This window comes from Lygodium microphyllum, chromosome 7, assembly GCF_053477565.2.
Source record: "Lygodium microphyllum isolate KBCC chromosome 7, Lygodium_microphyllum_v1.1.10, whole genome shotgun sequence".
Classification (NCBI taxonomy): Eukaryota; Viridiplantae; Streptophyta; class Polypodiopsida; order Schizaeales; family Lygodiaceae; genus Lygodium; species Lygodium microphyllum.
In genome coordinates, this window is record NC_141141.1 from 78788584 (window position 1) to 78797190 (window position 8607).

Consider the following 8607-nt stretch of genomic DNA (forward strand, 5'->3'; position numbering starts at 1 on the left):
TGTGTAGGGTTGGTTGCAATAAGGGCTAAGCTTAGCATTAGTGGGCCGTTGTAATTGCAGCTTTGCAATTTGGGTCCAATGGTCATGGGCTAAGATATTAAAATCAATGCCATCATTGATCAATGCGTTGATGGTGCATGTGTGCTTAGCAGCGATTGTCATGCTTAGGTAATTGCTTCCTCATCCTCTCCATCTATCTTAGTGATAGTGGCTACTTGTGCGTGGACATTGATTCCCCTTTTTCTCTCATCACTGAAGGAACAACAGTCCTCATATTTGTCATCAGAATTGTCTTTGTCTAGTTGCTCATCCTTCTCCAAGTTCTAACATATCCCTCCTTGCTGGTCGAGGATTAAGACCCAATTGTATCTTAAGTTTAAATCATGCACTTTGGACCATCGCCATTCGGGCTCATCCAAGAGTTCTTGGAGTGGCCCAAGATTTGTTGCTGAATTGCTAGCCAACTTGTGGATCAAGTACCCTAGTATCTCTATGAGCTCTTGTCTATTGTTTGGGACTTGGAATGCAACAGGGCCAAAGTCTTCCACACGTAGGCTTTCAGTCATCATGCAAACTGGTATTGATGGCATGTCCTTGAGCTTGTCAGGTGCCTTGATGGCATGTTCATACTCTTCAGTGTCTGAGAATAGTAGGTCGATGGTAGCAAGAACATGCATCAAGTCTTGCTCATCCTTAGGGCACATGATATACTTGGTAAGGACCCCATAGGATCCCCTAGTCCGTCTATCGCCCTTTAGCATGGTGGAGATGACATATAGGTTGACTGGCATAGTCTTCCAAGTGTCTATCCCTACTCTTACAGCCTCCATTCAATTGCCTAAGAAGATACGACCGTTGCCCAAGTCTTCTACCACTCTCACGTCGCACATCTAGGGTTGGCATAGCAGGATGTTTTATTCCTTTCCCTTCATGGCTATAAAGTCAATCGAGAATTGGATTCCTACAATATTCACTAGCCAATTTTTCAACACTGCACATGGTTTCACCTTTATTCTATTAGCCAGTGTGATGCTAAAACTAGTAGTATCAACTGGTGGGTTACCCCAGGTTTGGAGTATTGTATGGCTTAGCACACTCACTCATGTCCTTGTGTCTACAATTCCCTTTCTTATGACATCCCCCCCCAGAGCTAGGACTAGGAGGATTGCATGCATTTTCGTGCCTTCCCAAAAATCATTGATGTGCAAGGATTTAGGCATGGAGTGCAACGTTAGACTCAGTATTTAAGTTTTTGCATCGTGCTCAGGTAAGTTTGTGGTAATTGGCTCATTTGGGTCTTTGATCCACTATTCCATCTTTAGCCATCGTGTTGGATGCTACCTAAGCAGGTTGCCTAAGCTTAGAGTTATCGAGGTGGTCACCAGTGTATTGAGGAGACTGCTAGTCACTAGCCTCTCTCCTAAGTATGCTGTTCTTGGCCAATGGCCTTGACTATTTTGCTGGCCCAAAGCATTTATCCTTTGTCTAGGTGGCTGAGCTTGCAGTGCCATTGCCTCCCCTGATCTTGGTTGTGCCGAAGAGAGATTGGTGTGCTTACGCTTGAGAGATCATCCATCTCGTCTTCTAGTATGGGCTTAGCGTCCTTTAGGTGCTTTTGGAACTCCTTAAACCACTCTTTTACCTTCTTCTTGATGGCTTCAAGTTGGTGCTTCTGAATGGGGTACTCCATGACCTTAGCACTTCCATTTTCAGCCATCCCTGGGGCCGACATTTCTTCCTCTCTGTCAATGACTTTCCTCCCCATAGGTAGTGTTGTGGCACTTTTGGTTTTGAGGGTGGCCATAGCATCTGGGCTTTTATTCCTTCGTCTTTGACTCTTCTTTGCAATTGAGGTTGTGTCAAGGTTGCTAGCCCCTAGCAATGATATGCCGGCCTGCTTCGTCTACGCACGGGTCATGACATGCAATGGGATCGACATGGCCTCCCCATCGAGTGTCTCGACGCCAAACAACCCCAATGGAATTAATGGCTCATTTTTTGAATTAGTCGATGACCTTCCTAGGGAAATTGACAAAGAGATGAGAGATTCCACACTCAGCGTATCTCAGGTCCACCTTATCTCTATTTGCTTGCTACCTCTCAGGGAAGCTTGAAGAAATGTGTCTTGGGTAACCGCAAATCTTGGCTCTTGGATTTGTGCTCTTAGGCCTTTGGCTCTGCCCCTACGGAATGCCATTATAGGCATTGGTGGGTAATCAATAAGGATTGCCTTGCCTTCCTCATCATACAACACATATGGGTTTACATAGGGCTCATCATTGTTGCTCCTAGGCTCATCCACATAGTGGACTAGAGTATCACTCGGTGGTGGGTGGGTCATGTAGGGTCCAGATGGTCTAGGGATGCATGTAGGATTTATTTCCATCCTACGGATGGGCGGCCTAGTAGCATCGGCCTAGCATCATTAGGTTGCTAGGAGAGCCAGTGGGGCTCCCCTTCTAGGGAAGTTTGGTGGTCTATTCTCAAAGTAGGGTTGACCATATGGTTGTGGGTACGTGAGTCTCTGAGATAGTCTAGAAAGCATGGTGTGATGAGGTACATAGAAGACATGCTGATTGGGAAGCTTTTAAGAAAGCTTTGAGAGAAGAGTTTTTCTTGAAAGATGCAGGATTGGTAACTAAAAAGAAATTTATAGATTGGATTGAAAATCCCAATAGAGAGTTGACTACTACTACAACTTTGCTCCATGAATTTGAAAGTCGGTATATGCACTTGGATGCCGATGAGCATCAATCATTGGAAAATCAAAAAATTGATTTGTTTATGAAGGTTGCAAATCCTATCTTGTAGGAGAAGCTAACTGATTGTTTAGAAGACACCTCTTCTAGAACGGGGCTGCAATTAGATTGGGCTAATGTAATCAAGGCAGTGCATATGTTGGTAAAGAGATAGCAGGCTAGAGACACCACACTTGCCAGTACTCAGAAGGGTGCTAAAATTGCAGCAAAGGTGCCTGTGGCTATGGTAGAACAACTGGCTATACCTGTTGGTCGAGCTCTGAAAGGTGATGTTGTGGATGAACCAATTAAAGGTATGCATGATTTGAGGCTGAATTTGACAAAAATCTATGCAAAGGTCGAAAATTTGGATGTTAAGGTAAAAGAGAAGGGCCGGGGAACAATCCAAAGACCGTACAAAGGAGGATATAAAAGGAGATGCATTTGGTGTGATAGTTTACATCATGAAAAGTGAAACTATACAATATACTGTGAAGCGAAGAAGGAAAAGGTTAGTCTTTTGAAAAGATGGAAAAATACATGTAACATAAATTGGTCTTCCAATTTAATAGAGCCCAATTTTGGAAATGGTGGCATGCTGAAATGGTTGGAAGAGATGACAAAAGGGACAACATTTGTTGCCATAGATGCAGCCACATATGGGTTGAGAATTGAAAGGACCAAAGAAGCTTGTAAAGGAGGTATGGCTGAAGCAAAATCTCATGTTTGGATACAAGCATTAGATTGCATGGAAAAATGCAAAAAAAAAAGTTTGAATTAGCTTATGCAAGCTACAGTATATGAGGGAGAGCAAGATGGAGTGCACCTGTGAATTCATTTTCAGCCTATGCTTATTTGGCTGAGGTTCATAATCAAGAAGCTACTGTGGAAAAAAAGAGATGATGACACTATTGGTTCTTCCTCTTCAGGCCTATCTAAATGCATAACACAAAGTGAAATGGAGAACAGAAAGAGGCTGAAAAATCCATACCTGAGCATGTTATGGAGGATGAATCTTAAGAGAAGAAATAAGAAGGGAAGAAAAGGGGCAAGCAATCCGATTACAGGTTAAAATAATTGGATCTTGAGACTGCCACCGCAAACCTTAAAAAGGTCCTGGAAGATCGCATACTTGGTAGTAGAGTAGAAATCACACTTGGCAAAGTTATTGGAATCATGAAGCGTGAATTTCATGATGCAATCATTGATATATTGAAATGAAAAAGATAGTTTGATGGTGATGTTTTGCAAGAATTGACAAAGACATAGAGAAACAACTTCAAAGGGAGTATGATGATGCATGTAATGTTGATTTGGAGTAAACTGATGTTGAAAATGGGTTAAATGGAAGTGTAGATAGTAAGCTTGTGGTTGAAATTATTATTATAAGGCAACAAGAAGCATAGAGAGAAGGCTATGTATAATGGCAATGTTCATCAACAAGTACATGAAGAAGAAGATACTCATTTTATTCCAAGCAGTCATTATTCATGAATGCATTGGGCTCATGCTACAACAGAGACAATTGTTAAAGTGAGAGAAAGAGAGACGCCTTGCATAGCTCACTTGGATCATGGTTCCAAAATCAATGTTATCTCACACAGCTTGTATGAGAATGGAGGTTGGCCAATTGATGTAGATTCGGGATGGCACATGTCGGCAACAAACAATTCATTAAGGGATCTTTATGCAGCTTGTCGGAATGTACCCATGGATATTGGAGATGTTAGGGATGAATATCATTTTTTCGTAAAGGATTCATGTAGTTATCTCATGATTTTGGGGTAGCCCTATATTTTGCAATTAAGGTTGGAAACAAAAGCCTTGGATGATGGTTCTTCATATACTTAGGTTCGGAGTAAAGACAATACAAAGGTGGTACAATTTCTCATTGTTGGTGTGAATCATCCCCACAATCAAGATAGGTTGCAGGATAATCCTATCCCACCTAATGCATGAGAGTTTAAGGGGTTTTAGATAGCACTATTGTAAGTGAAGGATATGGCACTGCCTCTAGGAAGATAATTATGCCTCCAAGGAAGGGGAAACTCTATTTTTGTTTGGATTGTATAAATGGACAGCATGTAGTCTTGGCAATTTTAAGAATATTTCAGCCATGTGCAGGGCTGAAAAGAAATATGTAGGATGGGCTAAAAAAGAGTTTAAGACATATGGTTTGATTTTTGCAAATGAAGGTATTTCATGGCCATTTTAAGGGCTGGTTGATGTTCATACAGTGGCTGAAATGTTTATAGCAATCAGTACTAAAAAATAGGGTAGAAAAAGAGGTTACTTATGTTGACACTTTAGAGATGTATGAAGTCATTGAAGAGTTTGCTAAGCATGAATGTTATGGGTTTCAAAACAAGGCTAAAGAAAGGATGGATACAAAGTACAAAATAGTTGCAAAGAAGGTTAAGCCTATGGCATTGCCTTTTCCTCTTGAAAACTAATGGGTTGGCTTAAAAAGTGTCTCAACAACCTAGTTTGCGAGATCCACATGGAGTAGTACATAAATTTACAATTGAAACTTTACAAAAGCTAAAAATTAATGATACAAGCTTTATTTTACCTGCAAAAAGATCTTGTTTCTTGAAGATGTTGGGAAGGCATGGGATGTTTCTTATAGATGTTGGCAAGGCATGGGAAATCCTTTGCATTTTAGCCAGATGAAATTGGAAGTGTTGATCTGTTACCATAGTTACACCTATGGTGATCTTTACAATACCTCATGTGCCATGGAATTCAAAGCATATTCTAGTATCTCAAACGTATTTTCCTAAGCTATTGGAGCTATTGAACGAGAAGATTAGATGTAGATTTTGGAGCCTTCTTTAGCTCCATTTCAAATTGGGGGTTTACTATTCAAAAGAAGAATAGTTCTTTGAGGTTTATACAAGATTTAAAACTACTTAATAAGGTCACCATAAGGAATGTTGGATCTAGCCTGATAGTGGGTGAATTTGAAGAAGCATTTTGAGGCAAGGCAATTTACTCTATGGGAGATTTATATTCAAGATATGATTAGTTCCAGCTTGCATTAGAAGGCCGGGATATCACTACCATGAAGACACCACTTGGATTGGTTGAGAGAGTTTATCCCTCACTTAACCTTACCCTTTCTTGGTGATGTGTCGATAAAAGGATGTGATATCCATGAGAAGAATGAAGAGTTGAATGAGTAGGGATGTAGAAGGTTTGTGGATTGATCATATTTTTGATTGTGATAGGATTTTGAGTTGTCTTGAAGGAGTGCATTTGACTCTGTTGGGAGAAAAGTCAACTTTTGGAGTGTAGGAAGTATTAGTTGTTGGGTATATGTGTGGACCATATGGAAGAAAGCCCTCACGAGTAACGATTGATGCCATCAGCAGGATGTGAGAGACATGTTCAAATGTATCCAAGGTAAGAAGATTTTTGGGTGTATGTGTCTTTTACTTGATATGGATTTCGCATTTTACTCATGTGGTTGAAAGTTTATATCAGCTCATGAGAAAATGGTTAAAGTTTTGCTGGATAAATAGCATATGAAGGCACTTTTGAAGTTAAAGAGATTGTTTATTTCAGCCCCAACACTAAAGAGAGTAAATTATGAGAATGGGCAGCCTATTATTCTCACAGTGGATACAAGCCCAAGGGGCATTGGTTCGGTAATGGGTGAGAATGATGATGATGGGAATATGTATGCTATTTGTTTGGAGCAAAGTTCCTAAATGAATGGCAATGGTGGTATTCTCAAGTCAAAAGAGAGCTTTGGGATGTAGTGACAACCCTTAAGTGTGATAAGGAGTATTTTATGGGAGCTCATGCAGTGGTAGAGACTGATTATGTAGCTCTATTGGGCATGATAGTAAATTGGTCAACTCTCGATATTTCCATGTTATGGTAGATTGCATATAGAAAGTCACTTACCCGATTTGGAGCATATTTCAGGCTAGAGAAAACCCCAAGGCTGACATGCTTTCATGAGCAAGGTTTAAAGATGAAGAGGAGTTGATGGAAGATGAAAATGAGGATGTGATAGGCACTAAAAACGAATTTATGAAGCAACTAGGGAATGAGTATGCAATTGTTACTATAGGTAGAGATCTGAAAAAAATAAGTACAACTATCATTAATGCATGTACAACTATCATAATAGCAAATACAGTAGGTACAACAATTGTAACAGGGATTTTAGCTATAAGAAAAGAGCTTACAACCATGGAAAAGAGATGGGAAATAGAGAGAAAGCATCACGAGTGTTATGCTTCACTGAGAACACAAAATTCGAAAGATTTGTATGAGGATGATTTACTCAAAATATGTCAATATCTCAGCCTCATGACAAAGAAGGTTGAGTGATCTAAAACTGAATTCAAAGGGATTAAGAGAAAAGCTTATGGGTTTTTCTTGAAAGACGGATATTTAATGAAGCATGGAAAGAAAAAGAGAGGAGCTCCAGTATGTGTATTTGGAGATAGGGCTTCTCAACAACAAGTGATGCAAGAGTTTCATGAAAGTTTATGGGCTGGGCACATAGGAGTTTGGGGCACATTTTCCAAGATCAAAGAGAAGTATTGACAGAACATGTATAAATATGTGGAGCATTATATGGAATCAGATGTATTCCATGGTAAAGCATAGGGATGGGCTGCAACCAACTTATCCATCGTCTATGCATTACAAATGGGTAGTTGATTTGGTTACTATGCCTATAGATTTATGGAATATGAGACACCTTGTGCTTACACAAGAAGACTTGAGAAATAAAGTGGAAGGTTGAGCTCTTAGTATAAATACTACTCAAGCAATTTGTAGGTTCTTATTGGAAGAAGTCTTTTGCAGGTATGGTTGTGTTGGTAAAGTGGTGTTGATAGAGGAGAACTAGATATAGATGAGGCTCAAGACTTCTTTTCACGATTGAATATCAAGATGTCTTTATCTTTAGCCTATAACCCTGAAGAAAATTGAAAAAGTGAAAGGGTTCATCAGCCTATCATTAAGGCATTAGAAAATTCATGCAAGGGCAAGATGAAAGAGTGGCCAAGAATGTTACCCTTTGCTTTATGGGCTGAAAGGACCACTCATAGTGTAGTTACCAAGTCAATCTCTTCTACAAGTATATCAGCTATTTGATCATGTGTCCAAACATATACCAAGTCAATCTCTTCTACAAGTATATTCACTCTCACAAAGTGGTAGTGCACCTCAATGTGTTTTGTCCTAGCATGGAACATTGGATTCCTAGCTAGTTGTATGTTGCTCATGTTGTGACAATGAAAGACAGCTGGACCATCTCCCTACATATCCAAATCACCTAATAACTTTTTTAGCCATACCACCTCACATGTTGCCTCAGAAACCCCTCTTTACTCAGCTTCTGTACTCGATAAATAAACTCTAGGTTACTTTTTGTTGCTTCATGTAACTGTTGCACTACCAAGGGAAAACATGAATCCACTAGTAAATTTTCTATCTAACATGCTACCAGCCCAATCTGCATCTGTGTATCCAAAGGCCTATACATCCTTACTTGCTTCATAAAAAAGTTCATAATGTAAATTGGACTTCATATACCTCAATATACGTCTAACTACATCCAAATGAGGCTTTCTAGATATCTGCATAAACTGACTGACAAGGCCAACAACATAGCTCAAGTCTTGCCTTGTGATAGTCATGTAAATCAAACTCCCTACTATCCTCCTAAACATAGTAGGGTCTTCTATCTCATCCCCAACGTCGGCACTCAACTTCACATTTTTCTCCAATGGAATTGAAAGAGGCTTACATGCTATCATACCAAACTTGGATAACATGTCCAAGCCCCATTGCCTTTGGGATAGCCATATACCATCATCATACCTGATCACCTCAATACTAAGAA